Consider the following 22,367-nt stretch of genomic DNA (forward strand, 5'->3'; position numbering starts at 1 on the left):
AGCCTGGTTCTTGCTCTTGTTCTTCTGTGACCTTGGGAGGTCATGTGGCATAGAAGGCTGAGAGAAGTTTTGGAATCAGCAAGTCATGGGTTCAAATCCTGACTCCACTGCTTATTAGCACTATAACTTGAACACGGATCTCATTTTTCAGAGCACTGCTTTTCTCATTGGAAAATTCCCATAAGGTTCTGGCAAGACTACGTGAGAAATAGGCACATGATCCCTAGCATAGGGATAAGAGGTAGTCAATAAACATGAACACTTCCCATCTCTGGGGTCTGTTGCTTCATTAAAAAATGAGAGGAGACTAGAACATTTACAAGTTCCAGATATAAACCTCCTTGATTGCATAACAGAGGATTATGGGAAAGACTTGTGAAATGGGGACATAAGACCTACAGCAAGATGTTTAACCTCTGTGTGCCTATTTCCTTCTGTATACAAACAGAGAAGTGATAACAATACCACCAATATCAACCTGGCAGGCTGTTGTGAGGACTCAATGGACTAATGATGAATACATGTTGGGTACACAGTAAGCCTCAACAAACATTACTAAAGATGGAAAATAGAATGATGAAGCAAAAGCCAAAGAAACTTCTCTTGTGAAAGTCTACCCAGCTTGTCATATTGCCAGACCCCATGGACATTTGGAGTCCTCACCTTACTTGACTTTTCAGCAATATTTGATATTCTTGATGCTCCCTCCCTCTTGAAGCAGACTCTTCCCTGTAACTCCACAGCACCACACACTTCTGGGTAACCTTCTACCTCTCTGGCTGCTGCTTCTCAATATCCTCTGCCAACTCCTCCTCTTCTACCCAGAGCCTGGCTCTACTCCCTGCCTTCTCCTTGCCCTGCCCTCTTGTCTCTGAGAACCTTGTCCAGTCCCCTGACTTTCCACACCATCTGTAACCGATGCGGATCTCTCCTTAGAGGTCTAGGCTCATAAATTAAACCGCATGCTTGACTTCTATATTCAGAAATCTCTCAAGAATCTCAAGATTTCAAAATCCCCATGCTCATCACTGCACTCTAAACTTCCATCCCCAAACATATTCCTCCCACAGCAGTCTCTAAGTTGTTGTTCAAGCTATAATCCTGTGTTCCTCCTTCACCGTCAGCACCTTGCCCCACCAACTCATACACAAGTCCTGTGACTCTGATTCCAAAACATACCTCCATCCCACTCACTTATCTCCGTCTCTACAGCCACCTCCTGCCTGTGGCCTGGACTACTGACCTACCTTCCAACAACATCATCCCTATCACAAACATTCCCCTCTGACCTCATCAGGCAATGGTACATACAGTTATGTAAAACTTTTAAATGACTTCCTATTGTTATGAGAGCACATTTTTCTTCTTTTTTTAACAGGCCCATCGGTCTGCATTACCTACATCCATCTACTTCTTCACATAACTCCCCCCCTACTCACTAGGCTTCAGTTCCTTGATATCAACAAAAGTCTTTCCCTTCTTAAAGCTTTTGCACATGCTCTCACTCACTCTTTTTGGAATATCCTTCCTCCACATCTTACCAAGAGCATCTTCCCATGCTTTCCTTTCTGCTCCAAGGCTCCAGTCTAAGTCACCTTCCTCATTATCCCCTCTCACAGTTGCCTGTTCTTTCCCTTCTCAGCATTTATGACAATTCTTAATTATGGAAGTGACAATTGACTCTTCTGTATCCACACTGGACCAGGACTACTGCTGTGTTTACCATTGTATAATGGTAAATATGCATGGTATATTTGTCATAGTAAGTATATCATAGTAGGTGTTCAAATTGAATGAAAAAATCAATAAACAGTTGTTATACTGGTCCTTGAAGGTAAACATAGGATCTAGGGATAAGGATGAATGGGGTGGCCCTCTGAACAAATGAGCTAGACAAGACAGCTACAGAGCAACGAGAGACAAGATTACTCAACAAGGAATTCCAAAGTGATGGGAAGATGTGGGGCAGTCAGGAGCACAGCTTGGTTGTCAGCCAGAAAGTGGGTACATGAGAGGGCTAGAAGGGTAGGAGAGACTCATTAGAAAGGCAAGAACCCAGGCCTCTCTCTGCAGGGATTGGGTGGTGTCTGGGTGGAGAACAATGGCAGAACAGTGAGACTACTGCCCTACACTGATGCCCAGCGTGATATCAAGCCTTGGGAGAGAAACTGGGTGGAGAGATTATGATAAAGGTCTTCCTTCCTGGGAGTGGGTCAATTGATGGTACAGTGGAGATACAGTGGCCCAGATCCTGAACTCACCTTCTGGTACATTCTGCTCAACTTGCCGCCAGGGATCTGGACAGCTCCCAGATGTTCTGTGTTTCTTTCTCTCTGGGAAGATGACCATGGAGATCCTAAAATCTGCCCCAGATCCCTTACCATGAAAGGGGATGGGCATTCCAGGCCTTTACTACCCTTGCCTTTTGCATTCTCCTGCTGAAATGTATGTCCAGGGTCCTCACCAGGTTATACACCCATCCACCACAGCAGCCCACTTGCCATTTTTGGTATGTGCTCTGTTCCTTCCAGACTCCAGTCTTCGCACAAGCTATTCTACTTCCTAACATTATCCTTCTATCCTGATTTTCCTAATAAAGACCATGTATCCTCAAAACCCAACTCAAATCCTCACTCCTCCCCAAAACCTCCCCTCTTGGTCTATCTGTCCCTCTGTTACAATGTATGTTTATATCTTCCATGGTGATGAGTGTGAATTATGATCGTCAGTCTCCCCCATGAAACTAGGAGTTGCTAAAAGGTCAGGAGCCTTACCTGGCTCATCCCTGCACCCTCTCTGTGGCTAGTCTAATCCAGAGCCCTTCCCATAGAAGTCCTCTATTTGATGTTTGTTAAAGGCGTGTATATTTGTGTATCAGTGTCCTTGGGCTGCTGTAACAAAGTACCACAAACAGGTGGTCCAAAACAAAGAAAACTATCATCCCACAGTTCTGGAGGCTAGAAGTTGAAAGTCAAGGTGTCAGTGGAGCTGTGTGCTCCCTCTGAGACCTGTGGCCTTGGCCTTCTGGTGGTGGCTACCAGTCTCAGTGTTTCTTGGCTTGCTGCTTCAGCTGCAGCACCTCACTCTCTGTTTCTGTCATCACATGGCCTTCTCCTCTCACATGTTGGTGCCTATCTCTGCTTATAACCATACGAGTCACCTAAATGGGGGATGATCTCTCCTTCACACTATATCTTAAATGAGTCTATTTCCCAAAAGGTCCCATTCAGAGGTACTGAAGGTTAGGACTTCAGCATACCTTTCCAGGGGACACAAGTCAACCTGCATGTGGGAAGGGCATTGTGTCCCTGAGGACTCCATGATACAGATGTCCAAATCCAGGAAACGTATAGCCGGGAGAAGGGAGGGGTGGAATGAGGCAGAGTGCATTAGTGGGGACCGTGGAAAGAGAACCAATGAGGAAAGGAAGGGTGGGGGGCAGAAGTGAACAGGGTAGATGGGAACACCTACCTGGAAACTCCTCTTCAGTCTCTGGCCAAGCACAGCACAGAAGTGACCGTGTTAGCAGAACACAAGAAAAGCACAAAGAGCCTCAGACTTCTGTGGCAAAGTGAAGGTGACCATGGGCCCCATCCCTGGCTTCCTTCTTCCACAGCTGCCTCCTTCCCTTCTTGTGCAGCTCTGGCTGCTGCAGCTTGACTCTCATAATGGGGAAGTTAATGAGACCTTCAGTAAATGGATCCCAGATTTTCTTTCCACCCCAAGTAATTATAAAGCTCAGCAATTTTTTTCCCCTAACTTGCTGCTGATTTTCTAATTACTCTTGCTCCAAATAGGACAGTTAGCATTAAAATGAAACCATGCTGAGGTTGTGGGTTCACTCACATCTGCTTGGCTTATTTCCTTAATTTGACAGCATGGCTTTATGGACAGAGAGCAGCAGGTGATCCCCACATTTTATAATGTGAGGCTTATGCCCCAAAAACACAGCAAACCCTCAACAGGCACCAAGGTAAAACTCTCCTGTAGGAAAAACTCATCAAGACATACCCACCAGATGGAGTTTAATGAGTCTTAGAATACAGCAGCCTCCTCTCTGGAAGGGTACCAGAGAGGGCGTTTTCCTTCACTTCTTCCCAGTGAAGGAAGTAGAATAGCCCCAGAAACTTGAAATAAATTTCTGAACATGAGGGAGCTTCCTTTCACATAAGAGCAGGCATACCATAAGAAGGGTGAAGGGAGAGGGGGTCCTGGGATTGGGAAGAAGAAGTTTCAGATATAAAGAATAAGTAGGCTGGAGCACCTGGGTGACTCAGTCAATTATGCGTGTGACTTCAGCTCAGGTTATGATCTCAGGGTTTGTGAGTTTGAGCCCCATGTCGGGCTCTGTGCTGACAGCTCAGAGCCTGGAGCCTACTTTGGATTCTCTCTCTGCCCTTCCATGTTCATGCCCTGTCTCTTTCTCTCAAAAAAATAAACATTCAAAAAAAAAAGAGTAAGTAGGCAGTAGCAAGTAGGCAGAAAAGGTTAGAAAATACTTGGGTCAATGCAAAAAAATGCTGGCAGGGGAACATTTGGAGAAATCTTGCCAAGAAAGCCCCACCTTTAAGCCAAACTGCCCCAAAGTTATATTAGACTGATTAATAGGCATTTTCCTGTTGCAAAATTCTACGATCTCATTTGGAGAAGCAAGAGAAACTTTCCAAGGAGACGTGATTAAAGGAACCAGCGACATTTAATCAGGACATTTAATTGGGAAGGAACCCTCACTGTAAGTCTTCCATCCATATATCTAATGTAAAAACACCCCATGGCAAGTCAATCTCGTTTCCTCTTGCCTTCATCTCAGCGGAAGCTGTGGAGGAGAGAGACTGTTCCCCTGGATTCTGAACCAGTGCTTGAAGATATCTTGTCCCTCTCTGTCTTCTCACCTTCTTGATTGTTCCCCACCAACACCTCAAAAGTCAGTTAGGAGACAGGAAGAAGAGAATCTTGGGATTCCTATAGCAAAGGGAGTGTGACTTCAGGTCCTTTTTCCCTACCCTGTAGTCATGGGTGCTTGATTCCTTTTCCCTCCATGTTCTGTCCATATTCTGCTCCTTGTTTGGAGGGAAAACGAGTATCTGGACTCAGGATTCTGTAAGTGAAGGGAAGTGTGGACTTGATAGTCTGATAGACCTGGATTCAGATCATGACAACACCATGGACAAGCACATGTCCTGGGTAAGGTTCATTTCTCTCAGCCTCCCCTTCCTGCCCTGCAAGCCAGAACCAGCAGCCTTCATCTTCAGGTTTACTGGGAGAATCCAACATGTAATTGGTCTCTGGTAAACATTAATTCAATAAGTGCTTCTTTAGAATCTCAGCCAGGAAAGGACACTGGATGATACTGTCACTGTCCCTACAATGCATGGGGTTCTTTGTGCAATGGCACCCTCACTGCTGCCCTGGAATCGTCAGTTTCTTTCTTCTCTACACCACTCTCAGTTCTCAAAGGCAGTGCAGGACCGAGCTGGCATGGCTCGAGGGCTCAGTTCATCTTGCTTCCATACCATCTGGCCTATGACCCACCATTAGTCCTTTTATGCCTCCTGTCTAAAGAAATGTCTTGTATTTTGCCTACGGAAGATGGTTCCCTAATGAATGTCAAATAACAATAAAACTTAAGTGTTTTCATCAGACACTTGAGCAGGCATCTGTCCTCCCAGCAGTAAAATATGCTAGGATTCTGGAAACAGCTAAGAAATTTGAAACTGGGTTTCACCCACTTGGAGGAGAGGTACAATAATTTCAGCCACTGACTCAGAAGAAAATTCTTCATGAGGCTATGACCAAGATGCAGTGGCTCTTGACATGAGTCTTACCCATGGAAGGAGAAAGAGGAGTGTGCCAGGGAGAAGGAAGTATGGGAACCCCCTGCAGCCCACCGCACTAGCCAGGTAGGGTAGGGCAGGGCAGGCTCCTGGGGGGGGGGGGCATAGCTCTCCTGCTGCCTCTGCTGCAGTCCTAGCCCCAGGCTCTACAGACACTGGCCTCCTAGGCACCCCCCCCCCCCCCAGAGCAGCATGCATTTGGCAGTCCTGGTCTGCCCTGAGCACCAGAACGTGTGCTTACTGGGCAACAGGGGCTTAAAATCACAGAGAGAAAAAGAACTTCTCAGGTAGCAGCCCACTCTATCATGTGAGTTCAGATAATCAGGAGCCGATGAACCACACCCAAAGGCCCTGAAAAAATGTGCAAACCAGTGATCATGAAGCTGTCCTCCAGCACTACGATTAGGTTTGGAACCTGATGGTTCTAGGTTCAGATCATGGTACAGCCACTGGTCAACTGTGTGGTTTGAGGAAAGTCATTTGAGCAATTTGAGTCTCATTTCCTAGAATTAAAGGTTAGATGTAAGGGTGGAATAGGGGAAGAGAGGGACTTCGTATTTTTTCTCCGGAATTGATGAGGGGATTAGAGATAAAATAACTCAAATCGCCTAGAATGCAGCTGGTGCTCAATAAACAACAGACAGAAAGCAATATCCAGAACCTATGGAAATGCCCGTGTCCCCTTCTCTAAGGACAAAGAAACGGAGCCTATTTATCCCTAGTGAGAATGATCAAGGCAGAGGTCACTAGTCACCAGGAACACCAAAATTGGGCAAAGTTCAACAAACAACGTACTCAAGGTACATGGTTTCCTTCAAGAGCTCTGAAAAAGACTCTTGTAAATATGGAAAAATGAAGCTTGAACAATAGCAGCTGGGTGAAATCACCCCAAAGATCACCCCTTTTCACGTGGAGGAAGGCCTCCACAGATGCCGCCATAAAGGTCTCCAGCGTGTTTGGTATGGTTACCAGATAACTCCAATGAAGCAAGAGTAGGCATAGTTATTACATTTGTGGATGACACAAAGCTAAGAGGGCTTTATGATAATTAGATTATAGAATTAAGATTCAAAAATATCTCAGTGGTCTTAAATATGAACTCAAAGAAAGAAGTGGAAACATAATTGTCAAATTCTTCCTCTGGGTTTGCACCGGTAGCTGGGGGTGAGGCCTTACCACTAAGTGCAGCATCATTCCTGGTTTAAGTTGGAGATAAAAGCAGGAAGTATGAAGGGAAGAGAGAGAAAACTATTCCAAATCCAAATAACCCACCCACCTGTAGAAGTCACATGCCACATACAGTGGCCAGCAGGGGTGGTTTGCAGGACTGACGGCTTCTGTTGCACAGGTAGCTCCCTTGCTTCCCTTTGGGGATTTAAGTCTACCCAGACCTCTGTATTTTGCCTCCAGACCACATTCTGCTGTCTGTTCAGAAGCAGGCAACCACCTCAGCAAACTGGCTCGACTGAGCCAAAGACAAGGTCAGTTGAAGCCCACGCCTCCCATTATAGCTGCCTTCTTTGTGGGAAGGGTTTTATATTTACTTTCTTACATGATCCATTTACTCCATTTCTGCTGGCAGGAGGAGATAAAAGCACACTTAGTGTGCCTCCAGCATAGGAATCCCCCACAGTGGTTTCTTCCCAGTCGGTGTATTTGTGCCCATCAGAGCCATTTCTCAGACTTAATCTTGTCCCTTTGGAAACCACATTGGCAAAATAGCTAAAGCGCATCAGTTCTATTTTGCTATGTTCTCTACTTTCAGTTACTTTATATACTAGGATTTATTAGTTGCAGCTAATTCCTAAACGGACTGGGCCTTTTTCTCTGCCAAACACTCGATGTGCAGTAAAATGGAACTGGACACATTTGAAGCTAATGTCTTCTCACTTCCTTCCTAACAATGTTGAGGCACCAGCAGCAGAGCGACCTCCCCATTCCCCTGATAACATCCCATTTGTGGGGAAGGTTCATGCTGCACAGCCGCCCCCCCCCCCCCCAACTGCCCTGCCCCCCCCCCCCGTCCCCCCGCAGGGCTGGCCCCATGTGAGAACAGAAAGAATTAGGGAACTCTGCAAGGCACTTTTATGACATCATGATGTAGGTTCCAGAGCAGGGATAGATTTAAAATGTTTCCCCCTTGTGGTTTTGACCCCGAACCAGAACAGCAAGGGTGATTTTTATAGGTTACCCGGGGAGTATTTGAGAATAATTTTATTTCTTTTCATAAAAATAAAATGATTTTCAAGAAACTCTACCAGTGTCTGAAAGTCAAGCCCATGCTTACCTACATAAATATTGCTCTAAACCCTGCCACATGAGTTTGCTTATCTGACTTGCATTTGCCTTCAGAGAATTTCAAGGAATAATAAATATTGGAATTTTACAAGTCAGAAATGAATGAGATGAGGCCCTAAGACAATGAGATAATTTCTTAACACCCAGACCCATGTTCTTTTCCCTCTTCTTTAGTAATTTATCTCAGACTATAAGAAATTCCCTGTGTATTATATCAGCATAAATTCATAAAGTTTGTTTTTAAAATAAAATTATATTTTCATACAGGATTCTGAGGGGCTTGGCATAGTATGGGCTTTTTGGATTGTATTTTAGACCCGAAAGTGTTAGAAAAACCATATTTTCCCATCTTTTGCCCACAATGGTAATGCATATTTAATTAGCATTCAAAGTTTGTCTATTTGCTTTTGTTACATTCCTAGGGTGTCTTAGGGGTCGCCAAAAGCAACTATTGACCCGTAGCCCAGGCTCCCCTTCCCAGATCACACAGGCTATTTCCAAACTAGGCTTCCAGAACTATTCTCTGCCCAGAGAAGTCCGAGAAGGCCCAAAAGCAGGAGCTCAAGGCTACCTCAGGGGTCTGCTGTCATCTCCTTGGTCCCTGCTGTGCCCTATCACTTCCAGGTATACTGGCTGCCCAGCTCTGGCCACTCCCCTTAGACTGGGCCCAGCTCTGCCAGACTCACAGGCCTGCTGGCATTCAGGTCTGCTTGTCTGCCCAGTTATGGTACTCGCTTCTCATATTGAAGCCATCCATCCCTGCCAGTCACTGTCCCTCCCTGGGCCCTTAGCATCTGCTGGCCTTTTCCTAACCCTTGACCCCTGCCATCCACTGATACCAGGCACTGATACCAGACAGAGTGGCCAAGAAGCCCTGATTTATTCAGTGTGGTTTTGTCTCAATGCAGTAATATTTAGGAGCTTCATCAGGATGAGCACTGAGTTTCAGAGGGCAGTAGACGGAGCTTCTCTGGCGACTGCCCAAGTAAGCAAGAAACCCAGCAATGAGCCAAGCCTCGCTGGAAACATGAAGGCCAAACTCCAAATCTGAAGGAACAAAGGCCCTAGATAGAAAATTGGGGCAGAGATCAGTCACAGAGCTCAAAGTTCACAACTGAGAAGAGATTTTACCTAAATTTAGAACGTATGGGGTCCCAGGGAGGAGGGTCTTGGGGGGTGAGAGGAGAGGGAAGGGGTGACTATAATACCAGAGTGAGTCCATAGGTTGTTTCCAGGCTTGCGTGAGAGTGAGGTGAGTGGGTCATGCTGTGCTCAGGGACAGAGAAGGCACATATTCACACCACACGCTGAACAATCTGATACACTAGAATCCATATTTAGCAATGCTTATTCCAGCAACACTCCAATAATTTTATTGGAGACTAAAACCTTTGATTTTAATTAGATTAATTTCTCTAGGTTTACTACATTTTTAATGTATTTTTATTATGCCTTGGGGTCATTTCCCCGAGCGGAACCATTCCAGTTTTATAATTAAAAAAGGAATCAACATTTTGAATTTAAAATACAGATTTTTCAGATTTCACTTTTCTGGATCAAAGTTATACCATAAAAATTTGACCACTCAGAGCCTTAGGTCTATAAATGTGTTACGTGGCAATTTTTTTCTTCTCACCTGGATGAAATATAACTAGCTTTTACTGACCAACACTGGGAAATGTCTTGGCCTGTGGATTCTTGGTAAAGATTCCAATGTCTCTTGTGGCGAAGGTAAGCAGGTTGCCTCAGATCCGGCTGCAGAGCACACGCAGGTGAAGTGGCTGCCTTTCCTGGCAGGCAGGAGGTGAAAGCTGTCGCTGGATTCTGCTACCTCGGCCCCATGCTGACAAACAACACACTAATAGGCAAGGAACTAGACAACTCTATCTAGGAACCCAGCATGGCTCTTGGCAAAATGGCAGGAAGGTTCTGGTTTCCAAATAACAAAGTTTTGTCAGAGCCAGAGGCCCGACATCCCCCTGCCTAGATGGACTCTCATGGCCTCCCAGCTCCTCTCATCAAGTCGGCCTCTCCTTCACCAACAGTCTATGCACCATGTGCTGAGCTGGATCCCACAGCCTGTGTTGTCCAGTTCTGCTGCCAAAGGTGGGTCTTTCATTGAGTTTCCAGTAAGGGTCAGGTACTGTGTGAGGCATAGTGGGGAACATCGTGATTCTCATTTTAGAGTCCAGGAAACCGTGCTGGTACTCCAAAAGATGAAGTGATATGCCCCGAACCATATGGCTGGCGGAGCAGAATCTATTTTGAACTCAGATCTGTCCAGCTCCAAATCCCACACATTTTCCACTCCACCAAGCATCATCCTTTCCAGAAGCTATAGGGTCTCTATGTGAGTAAACCCCACCAGGCTGTCACCTCCCTGTGAAGAGCAGAGGTCTCCTGCAGATCCCTGCCATTCTAACTTGGTATCACACCTACAACATAAGGGCTAAGGCTTCTTACATCCAGCACAATGGGTCCAGAACAAATGCCTCCTCCCTCGAATTGGAACACCCCCAGTCCCTAGTCTCTGCACCCTGCCCACCACCCAGCCTTGTCATCCCTGCCCAGCCCTGGCCTGGGGATCCAAAAGAACATCATCAAAACCAATAACCCTGCTACTTATACAAACTGTTTTTATGTGAACTCATAGTGATGCACTTTCCTCCCTCATCTTGAATGTGTCCAAAGAGCCACAAACATCTCAATGCTTATGAAAATGAAATTATCCAGATGTCTTTGCAGATGTTACAAATAGCCATCCAGTACAGTATAAATGCAAAGAACATCTCCTCTATCCCCATGGGAGTGTTTGCAAATGAGACGAGGAAAAATGACCAAATGCACACTAATTCCTGATGAAGGTGACTTTTCTCTATCCCTGTGGTTAGAACTTCTATTTCAAAAAATCTTAAAATTCAAAATTTGAAATGTTTTCAGTGGTGATCAAAGTTTACTATTTAGTGGTTATTACACTGTTATTAATTGGGGGCAAAAACCAAGGAGGTGCATTGAGGTATGGAGGATGATTACATTCATGTCCCTTCAGGGTCAGGGAGGAGGAACCGCTCGTTCACTTATGTCTGGAGGTAGGGAAGGAGGGGGAGTGAGGAAGGATGGGAAGTTCAGCTGGAGGCATGGAGCTTCATGGTGGAGATAAAACCCTGGCTTATCACAACTGGTCTGGCCGAGATGGAGGAGGTCAGCCGTTGAACACCTTGACCAAGAACACAGGATTGGGAATGGGCCATACCTGTCTGAGGACTGACTCATAGATCATTTTGACAGGAATTGAACAGTAATGGTGGGGAAGGAGGCAGGGGCCAGACCCTGAGGGTCCTTGGGTGCCAGGCCGATGAAGCCTGGACTTGTAACTTTGAAGTAAAAAGCAGCATTGGAATTGTTCAAACAGGGGTGTGACACAATGGAAGGAGAGATTTAGGGAAACTACCCAAGAAATAACCAGAAGGATAAACTGAAAGGGAAACTGTTCATATATGCACCTGTCATATTTTTACCCCACCTCCTTCAACAGAGAAGTTGAGGACTCCAAAGCTGTTGTCATCCAGGGTTAGGAGAGGGACATCCCTTCTGTATCCAGATGTTTTCTGCCTACCGTAGGACAACAAGAGCCTGGAGCTGGCCAGGGCTGTGCATCCTTCTCATTGGTGGCTGGTGGGGCTGGTGGGGCCGTGGTCTGGTCAGCAGACAAGACCTGCTGAAGCCGCTTCCCACCCAGCCCACATTCTGCCCTCCTATCTCTGCTCCTGGCCGCCTGCCTCTCCCTCTGATTCCTAAATAAAGTCAATTGCTCCAGGTCCTGCGGCTGTGTCCTTGAGCTTCCCACCAACCTGGGTTTTGGCTTGCCCGCTCACAATCTGCCCTGGCATAAACCAGCCTCCAGGCAGCAGCCATTCCCACTGTGGGCCCCAAGGCTCAGCAGAGGGGAGGACCTCTCCAGGGCCAGCTAACAGGTGGGTGGAGCCTCTTGGGAAGGACCGGTGAGGTGCCATGTGTCCTAAATGGGAAAGGGAGGGAAGAGGAGTGCCCTTGGTCTTGAAAATCCTCCTGGTTCTTCAGGTGCTGTCTTCTGTCCCTCAGATGATCTTATTTAGACTGAGAGCCTCAGGCCAAATGTTCAAGTGGGCAAGATATGAATGTAATCTCTTAATCTCCTTTATTTTTCTAAAACAGAATTTCATTACTATTTCAAGCTCCCAACTCCCTGGGGGATAGAAACCATCTTAGTTATAATGGGGCCCCTCCTGAGCAGGGTTGTGGGGTTTCCTTATGTAGTGCCGAGGTAATGGTGGAAGAAATCCTCCTGTCTCCTTGCTGGCACCTGCTAAGCTATCCTCATGCCATCTGGCCTTTGGTCATTTGTTCATGCAGGTTGCTTCAGGTCACCCCTCATTCCTGACCCTGAGGCCTCCTCAGATCCAGCTCTGTCTCCACTACTGCCATGCCCCTTCTATCCCAGACCACACAGGACTGAGAGAAGCTCCATGAAGCTGAGTCCCCGGGTGCCAGGCAATGTCAGGAAGCCATTTCTCCTCTGGGACCTGGAGGACTCAGGGGGGTTCTGACAAGGCATGGGGGACAAGTTCCCTCTGCTTTGGATTCCCCAAACATCTCTGGGGGGCTATCATTCCCTCCTTGGGCCATACCTTTCTCAAGGGCTGTGTCAGTTGGTGCCCTGGAAGCAGACCCTGAGGTGAATTTAGGAGTTTGAGAGGGTTGTTGCAGGTGGGGTATGAACACCTGTGAAAGATGAAGGGGGAGCAACCAGAATAGGACAGGAGAACTTCCACTGCCATGAAGATCTATAGTCCCCACCCACCCATGGGGCTAGAGAGATCTCACAATGGGCATGAAAGACCAGGCCCTGGTTCCCCAACTCAGTCATGATTTGCTAAAGCTGCCCAGGAAGCGTGTGGGCTCAGCACAAATGCCGTGGTGAATCCTGAAGGTGCTGCAGCTGGGCTCTCAGGTGACAATGCTCCTCCCAGCTGGAGGGCAGGCTCTTTGCAGAAGGGAAAGCCCAAAGGCACACCTCCATGGCTTTGTGCCTCCACAGGGGCGCCCCCCACACCGGCACAGTCTCCCTCAGCTCCTACCTTGCCCAGGAGGGGGGATTTCTGTCTGCCCTGAATCAGGCAGAAGCTTCCAGAACACTTCCAGCCTCCTAGAGTTCTTTCTGGGCCCTACTGAGGACTCACTTTTAAAACCTAAAAACCAGAAGTGGATCTTGTTTTCTCTTTTGACATTACGAAAGCTTTCTCCTTAGAAAATAAACCTGGCATAGCCTAGCTTGACTGGGAAGAGGCCATGGGGACAAGGGACACATGGGAAGGCCAGGGAACACCCCCGGTTAAGTTTTGAAATGTCATCCTGGCACATGCCTCCTCTTAATGCATCTCTGAACACCCACTACAGACATTTACTTATCACTTCCCTCCCCTCCAAGAAGGAAGGAACTCTCTCTCCATTTTGGCAACTGCCTCAGGCAAACCGTGTCCCGCCTGTAGAGTAATATGGCTCCCAGGATCTCCCCAGATGATGAGGCAAACTGACATACAGATGAAGCTCTCTCCCACTCCATGTGGTGGTGTGGTGTTCTTCCAGGAGCTTCTATCCTCCCAGCACTGGCCCCATCTTCAGGTGATCAATAAAAGAGAAACAGCTAAGGATGATACAGGGCTTACCACAGGCACTGTTCTAAGCACTGTTATGACTCATTTAAGCCCCATAGCAAACCCATGAGACAAATATTACCATTATCCCCATCTTACAGATGCAGAGACTAAAGCACAGAGAGGTCAAGTAACTTGTCTGAGGTTATACAGCCTCAGGACCAAGATTCAAATCCAGGTAGTTTGTCTGATCCCAGTGTCGGAATGCCAAATCTCTACAGTTAGTTAGCTGCCTCACTATCAAGAGCTAAACTTAAAAAGGGTACAATAACATGAGGTAAAAGGAACTGACCACACACACAGATACCAGCAAGCAGAAGACAGGACCATGGAGTCATAGCTCTCAGGAAGTAGGAAAAGACAACTCCCTCAATTTGTAGATGGAGACATGGGGGACTAGAGAGACTGAGCAATGCAGCCGGTGATACGTAAAGCCTGCATGCAAACCCAATCTCCTCTGACCTTAATGCTACAACCCATCCTCATTACCAAGAAAAAAATTACCCAAGGTCCATGGCCTGGAGTGAACAGCCCGCCTCTTCCTTGGTAACACTTCTCATAGTCCCATTTGTGACTCAGAATAGCACAGAGGCATTTAGTGGGTTAAAGAAAACAGTAAAGCAGCAGCGTCACATGAATGGGGCAGTCTTGTATCTTTCCAGGAGAAAGATGAGCCCCCACTCAGTATTTATGATGAGAAGTCATTTACTCAACCTATTTTATGTGCAGCACGTCCCACAGTCAAGGATGTTACCTTTCAAAGAAAGTAATTTATTACTTCAACAAATATTTATTGAGTATTTACTACGTGCAAGGTACTAGACAAACTTGCGGGGATGAAAAAGACAGGATGTCATTTGAGGGGCTTATGGTCTAATGCAGGGAACGTGGCATGTAGGCAAATCATCATGATTAAGTAGAAAGGGGTGGCATCCATGCTCTTACCTAATGATCACAGTACAGAATATTTGAGAGTTTACAGAGCATTTATGTGTAACGTACCTAGAATACCAGTCTATTCCTCCCCCTCCTTATCCAGCAGCAAACTCCTTTCCATGCTGCAAAACCCCACTCAAATGTCAACTTCTTTGACTGTCTACTTCATCCCCAGGCAGACTCCTTTTTTCCTTCCTTCCTCCTTTCCTCTCTTCTATTCCTTCCTCTCTCCATCTTTCTTCCCCCATTTTCATAAGAACAGAGAATGCTTTTCAAGCAGTGCCTATGCTAAGCAAGGTATAAGGGCACTCCACCATGCTATGACACATGGGTCCAAGAAACAGAACTGTATACAATATTCTCCAACTAGACAACACTATCACCGAGGCACTCTGAGCGTGGAGAACTGTGTTCTGGACTTGACAGGCCTTGGGACTATGAGGGCCCAAAGGGCCACCCATGGGTTCACTCAGCCTGCCATGGACATAGCCCTAAACATCCCTTGGCAGGCTGTGGCCACTGTCCATTCGTTCCTCCCCACCTGTGTACTCACCCACTCCTGGGGGCCCCTCTGCCATCTGAACCACTCGGCAACCCTTCCTGGCATCTCGCTAACTGCCCAGATGGCCCAGATAGCTCTGAACAGAGATCTACCCGCTGTGTACCCTGCCCAACCCAAGTTGTCTGCAGCCTCGTTCAGTTACAGACTGAGACCCTGTTCTCCCCACCATCCTCCTTTGCTGCTCAGTGCAGCTGGGGAAAAGGATAGCCCAAGTAAGAAAGGTCCAGAGTGAGGGTGCACAGAGTCCTAGAGAGGTGCCCTGCCAAGCATACTTGGACTTGGAACCAGCTCCTTGAGCTCAAACCCCAGTTCCAACCCCTACTCGTGTGTACTCTCAGGATGAGTTACAGAACTCTCTAAGCCTGGGCCTCATCATCCAGAACACAGGGCAGCAATAATAGCTCCCACTTCATAAAGTCGTTGAGGAAAACTGAGATACTGCCCACAAGGAAAAAGCACTTTGTAAACTAGAAAGAGCCATTGTGTATGCACTTGAGATATTCCACAGCTATTATTATTACCTGTAATATTATATATTGAGATGTTAGAGCTTAAAGGTTAAGACATGCATTCTAGAGCCTAGTGGGCCAGGGTTCAAATCCTAGGTTTGCCACTTTCTAGCTGTGCAACGTTGGCCAAATTAAAGAACTTTTCTGTGTCTTAGTTTCTTCACCCATAGTGTTTTGGGGGAAGTAAGTAAGTTACTCTACTTAAAACATTTAGTGCCAGGCACAGTCAGCATTCCATAAATTCCAGCTATGACTACTATGGGATTCAAAAGAGGAGTATATCAGGACATCTGGGTGGCTCAGTTGGTTAAGCCTCCGACTTCAGCTCAGGTCATGATCTCACAATCCACAGTCTGTGGGTTCAAGCCCCGGGTCAGACTGTTTGCTGACAGCTCAGAATCTGGAGCCTGCTTTGGATTCTCTGTTTCCCTCTCTCTCTGCCCCTCCCCCGCTTGCACTCTCTCTCAAAATAACAAACAATTTTTTTTTCTTGTAAAAAGGGGAGTGTATCATTGTCTTAGTTTGGGCTGCTATAACTGAGTTTCATAGATTATGTGGCTTATAAATAGAAAGTTCTCTCTCTCAGTTCTGGATGCTGGAAGTCTAAGGTCAGGGTGCCAGCATGGTTGGGTTATGGTGAGAACTGTCTCACTCATGGCAGATAGCCATTTTCTCATTGTATCCTCATGTGGCAGAGAGCAGAGAGCTCTCTGGGGTCCCTTTTATAAGACTACTAGTCCCACTCATGCAGGCTCCACCCTCGTGACCTAATCACCTCCCAGTGGCCCGGTCTCCAAATACTATCATCTTGGGGGTTAGGATTTCAGCATACAAATTTGGAGGGAACACAAACATTCAGTCCATAATAATTACATTCTTCAGTATTCCTTATATCATGCTACATATGATTATAGTAACTAATATTTGAGAGTTTACAGTGAGAGCATTTACATGCTTATTTTTGGAAAGTGCCAAGAGACCTCAAAGCAAGTGAACACTTCCCATCCAGGGAAGTTAATGGAGAAGGTGGCACTTACCCTGCCCCTTGAAGAAGGGGTAAGATTTTGACTGATGGGTGGAAGGCAGAGAGGGGTCCTACCCACAGGTGGGTGCTGGGAGCGTCCCCCATCAGGCTGGGGCAGTAGAGTTTCTCCACCTCTGTTGTGTAACAGAATATCAAAATGCTGCTACCCAGGTCCTGCTTTGAGAGATTCTGAATCACTGGTCTTGGGTGAAACCTGGGCATTAATAATAGTAACAGTTCCCAGGTGAAACTAATGTGAAACTAGGTTTAACGACCTCCAGGCTACCACAGGGGGCCTCAAATTTAAATGCTTGAGAATCACCTGGAAAGCTTGTTAAACCACATATCAATGGGCCCCATCCCAGGGATTCCTGATTCAGTAGGTCTGAGTGGGGCCTAAGAATTTACATTTCCAAGAAGTTCCCAGATGATGCTGATGCTGCTGGTTAGGGGCCACACTTGGAGACCTATAGGCAAGTGCATAGGATGCATGAAGACCGGCTTGAGACAAAGTCATTCAGTAGGTTCATGGGAATCTGCAAGGCCACTCCACAGAATTTTCAACCTTATTCTGTTGGGATTGGGATGTTGGGGTGAAAAATGGGCAAAACTATGTATTAGTAAAATAAACCTGGTAGCAAGATGAAGGAGGGATTAGGAGGGAGAAAACTGAAGACCGAGAAACCAGTTTGAAGGTTTTAACAGCTGGTAGCCTCGATGGGGAAGTGCAGCCTGACGCAGGTCCAGCAGGTGACTGCTAGCAACATAGCTGACGTCAACTTCAGAAGACATGAGCTGGGAAGGGAGGGACCAGAGAAGAGCTGCCATGACTCCCAGGTCTCAAGCCTGAGACATGAGCACTGGGAGTCAGGGGCAGGTCCAGGGTAAGAGGTGACAGTCTGACTTTGGACCTCTGCACCCAGGGACAGAGACGGTCCACGGGCTATTGGTTTCAAGAGTTTAGTCTGAGAATTAAAGACACTTGCCTCAAGGAAAGGATCGCAAAAGCAGTGGTGAGAATGCAGAGATTGAGTCCAAGGACAGATCCTGGGGTCACTCAGCCCAGACACCTAGGAGGAAGGGAGCAGAATAAAAGCCAAAAACCACAGGAAAATAAGGTTAAGGGGAACAAGGTGGTCAACAGTATAAAATGCTACAGGGTGTTGCAGTAAGAACTGAAAAAATATTCAAAACAAAAACAAAAGCAACCTAGTGAAAGGACACTGTCAGGGAGAAAGAACCGGCTCCAGTGTCAGAGCCTGCTTGTCCTGACAGAGGGGACAGCACACAGCCCTGCAGAGAGTGATGGTGGGGCCCCTGACTTCCCAGTTAGCTTCCAAACAAACAGCAGGGCCAGCAGGAGCCTTGTTCTCACTCCCCAGCAGCCTGCCCTTCACCCGCAAGGGACACCAAATGTGCTGAGAGCGAGACCCCTGGGCCTGGCATTAATGTTTCCTGTCATCACTAAGCTCAGACACTGGCATCTGCTCATCTCACCAAATGCCTGTGCCCTAAGGAGCACATTTTCTATAAAGGCCCAGCTAGGGGACAGAACAGTGGGAAGCAGATGGCATGTGGTGGGACACTTGCCTGTGATCACAGGTCTCCAGTGTGCCTCTGTGATTGGAGATAGATGAGGGCACATATCAAAAGAATGCTTGAGGGACCACATTCTCTCCCACATCCTCAGCTCACTCAGGCCCTGGAACTGGCTGGGGCAGGAGCTGCAGGCCAGCCAGCAGTGGTGGGCACGGTGGCATGGGAGGTAGGCTTTGATGAGGGCCAGCGCATTGCACAAATAACACCAGAGGCTTTCTGAACAACCACGGACCATCAAGATTAATTGAAACTGCAAGGACAGCTGAGAGAGAGCCGCAGAATTCTCCATCCCTTTAACCCCGAAACACAAGTGGAGACTTTGTCTGGATAATGTCAAGCCCTGCTTCCACTCAGTGGGTGAGATACTGCTCCATCAGAAGCTTTGTTCTCCTCAGGTTGGCCTCACAGTCCTCCATAATAACCCATATGTTCCAGTTTCGCTTATTAGGAAAGAAATAAAGAAAGATAAGATTTGCAGAAAGCAAAGACAATCATCTCCCCTTTGCAGAATTGGCCTGTGTCAAAGCTTTCAGATAACCAGGGGCAGAGGCTAAACTTGACTAAGCTTCCCATGCAGGCTGCAGTTTCCATTTCCAAGCCTTTCAGCTTGCAATCCTGGGGGAAGGACTGGGATTGACCCATCAGATAACATTACTTTGAACTGCTGAGCAAGTAGGGATCCCTGGCTCCTTCCCTGGGGCTGACACAGGGGTGGGTTCTAACAAGTGTTGCATTCAGATTCATTTGCTGGGCATTAAAAGCTCTGTAAATTGTCTCATTGGAGTTTCCCAACTGGATTCTTGATACTGGAGCACTGTGAATGAAGGCATAACTGGTTTTCATGCAAACTGGAGATTTCTGGAACATCTTATACATGGTGTCTGGACAGCAGATTCTTTACTAAAGAAATCACATTGTTGGGGCACCTGGGTGGCTCAGTTGGTTAAGCCTCCGACTTCGGCTCAGGTCATGATCTCATGGTTCCTGAGTTTGAGCCCCATGTTGGGCTCTGTGCTGACAGCTCAGAGCCTGGAGCCTGCTTTGGATTCTGTCTCCCTCCCTAAGGCCCTCCCCCACTCATGCTCTGTCTGTCTTCTCTCTCTCTCTCTCTCTCTCTCTCTCTCTCTCTCTCAAAGACAAATAAACATTAAAAAATATTTTTTAAAAAGAAATCATGTTGAGACATAGAACATTCTTATGAAATGGTTCAGGAATGGTGGCAAGAGTCTTTAAGTACCAAGTCTTATGCTGGTAATGCAGCTACCTGGATCCTTTGGGGAAGAAGGATTCTGAGCTATTCCACCTGAGAAGGAGTATAGGAAAGAGGAGTAGGCCAGAAGCTCTGTTTGCTACCCTGACTGCTTCATGTACGAATGAGGGAAGTGAGTCCAGAAAGGTAAGTGGCTAACCCAACCTTAGTATTTCTATGGACACTCAGAAGTTTTATGCTGCACTGTGTGTCTTCTAAGATGTCATTGTGCAAATCCCTTCCCTAAGAGCCCCTGCAAGGTTGAGAAGGTAAAGCACTTCCATGAAAAGCTAAATGGCAGTCCCAGGAGCTGCTGTAGCTTCTGGAGTAGCAGGTGAACGTCTGTAGAGCCCACCAGCCTGCAGCGAATCCAAGGGAAGACTTCAAGCTGGCAGAGGGGAGGGGTGAGGAGGCCAGGCCAGAGAAGAGAGAGTCTGTCTTGTGTGCACTTGAGTGTCCTTCCCTCTCTCCTGTTCTAGCACTCTCTCAACTCTATCCTTGGGGTTTGGGTGGTGCTGCCCTTCAGTCAGAAGCTGGCTCCTGACCCAAGACTAACCAGGTCAAGGGTTTCACACCCCTGGCTACAGTGACTGGCACAGAGATGAGCATATGGTCCATCCTAGACCAATGAGCATCAAAGCCTGACTTTGAGCATCGAAGGAGGAATTAGGGGGGAAGCTCTCTTTCTGCTGGCATTATGGGACAGGGTAAGAGCCTGGAGCGGCTGGTGGCTCATGCCTCCTCATGCCAGGAACCCAACCAAGAGGAAAGCAGAGTGAAAAGAGTTAAAGATGCAAATTTCTGATCTGGGGGAGAACTAGCATTGAACCATGCTTAGCACCAACTCTACCCCTAACCTTTTAGTTACATGAGCCAGTAAATTTCCCCGTTGGTTAAGGCAAGTTGATAGCATTTCTGACACTTGCACAAAAAGCATTCTGATCTATACACCAAGGAAGAGCACAGTCTTGGGCTTAAAGCTCAAGCATTTTTCAACTCAAACTAAGGCACTCTGCATCACTGTGAGAGTAGAATACAATGACCTATGTGTGTGCCCAGCACAGTCTCTGGTGACTGGTAGGTGCTTGACGCTGTCCTGAGCCTGTGAGTGAGTAGAGCTAAAGAAGATACCACCCCTGCCCTGGGGCACATACCCACAGGGGGAGAGACAATCAGCTGCAAAGAAATGGGACATATGATAGGAGCACTAATAGAGATGTGATCAGGGTGCCAGGGGAGCAGGTAGGAGGGGAAGAAGCACCTCATGGCTCAGCGCAGAGCACTCCTACTTGATTAAATTGAGTTGAATGTCACTGGTCTGTCTACACCTATGAAATCATGAAGTGTTAAAGCTCTCATCAATTGGCAAGGTAGGAGGAGGTTGAGGGGAGACTATCAGTTATTGAGCATCCACTATGTACCATGTACTAGATTTATTTTCTCATTCAACCCTCTCAGTAACCTGATGAAGTGACTATGTGCCTTACTGGTTTACACACAAAGAAATCAGGGATCAGAAAGGTTCACATTCCCAAAACAGAAAAATCCAGATGAAGGTGTAACTTCAGGAATGGCTTGATCCCCGGAATCAACATTGTGAAGCCCTGGTTTCTTTCCATGACTCACTTCTTCCTTCCATTGTGGCTTCAGAACCTTCATCCTGGGGGTTCATGGAATTGCCCATAGGATACAGGCTCATGTTATCCTTTCTGCCTGGAGTAACTAGCCAGAAACATAACTGTACCCCAGCAGTCCCAATTATTGTACATTATTGGCTCTGATGGAATCACATACTCATCCCTGAACCAATGAATATGATACTTTGAGTGCCCAAGATGAGTCAAAAGTTCACTCCTGGAACAGAGAGATGACTCACCTCCCTCTACTGCATATGGATGGACAGTGGAGTTGACAGTGGATCCTCAGGAGGAAGTCAGATACTACATGGCAAAAACAATAAGATCCAGGAGAAGAATCTTCCCCTGCTATCTTCTTCAACATGCTTGACTTTACGAACACAATTCATACAAACACGTGGCTGTGGCAATAGGTTGCAGGTCACGATTTACAGTAGTCAAGGAGCAAGTTACGCTGGCTTTGGTTCTTCTATGGTCCCCCAAAAGAATACGGATGTAGTGGCATATGAGACTCAGACTATAACTATACCTACATTTATCTCCAGTCTCTAACATCCTGTTTAGCATCCCTGTCCCTCAGCTCTAAAATTGCACACAGGGTAGCCGTCCTCAAACTGTCTGTGCATCAGAACCACTGGTGGGTTTACAGAGGCAAAACTGATAGGCGCACAGGGCACAAATGTTATTTGCAAAGTTAGTAAATGACTCATTGGCTTCCATTTATTCTGGACAAAGGATGAGAGGCAAAGAAAAGTGATGAGAGTTTGATAGTTATGAACGAAGGCACAGCATTTGGTTGGAACAGTCATTCCCAGTTAGAGTTCGGGGCTACCTGTCTGAATCCTCATTTCCTCTTCCCCTCATGGAATCCCCTCTGTTACATTCTTCCAGAAACATGTTTTTTGATCTTAAAATCTACACAAAAAGCTTCAGCTCCCCAACAAAAAACCTAGATTCCTGATGGAATTCAGAGGGTGGTATGGATATTCCAAGCATTCCTCACCCTGCCTCATTTACCTAGGGAAG

Source organism: Prionailurus viverrinus, chromosome C2, assembly GCF_022837055.1.
Source record: "Prionailurus viverrinus isolate Anna chromosome C2, UM_Priviv_1.0, whole genome shotgun sequence".
Lineage (NCBI taxonomy): Eukaryota > Metazoa > Chordata > Mammalia > Carnivora > Felidae > Prionailurus > Prionailurus viverrinus.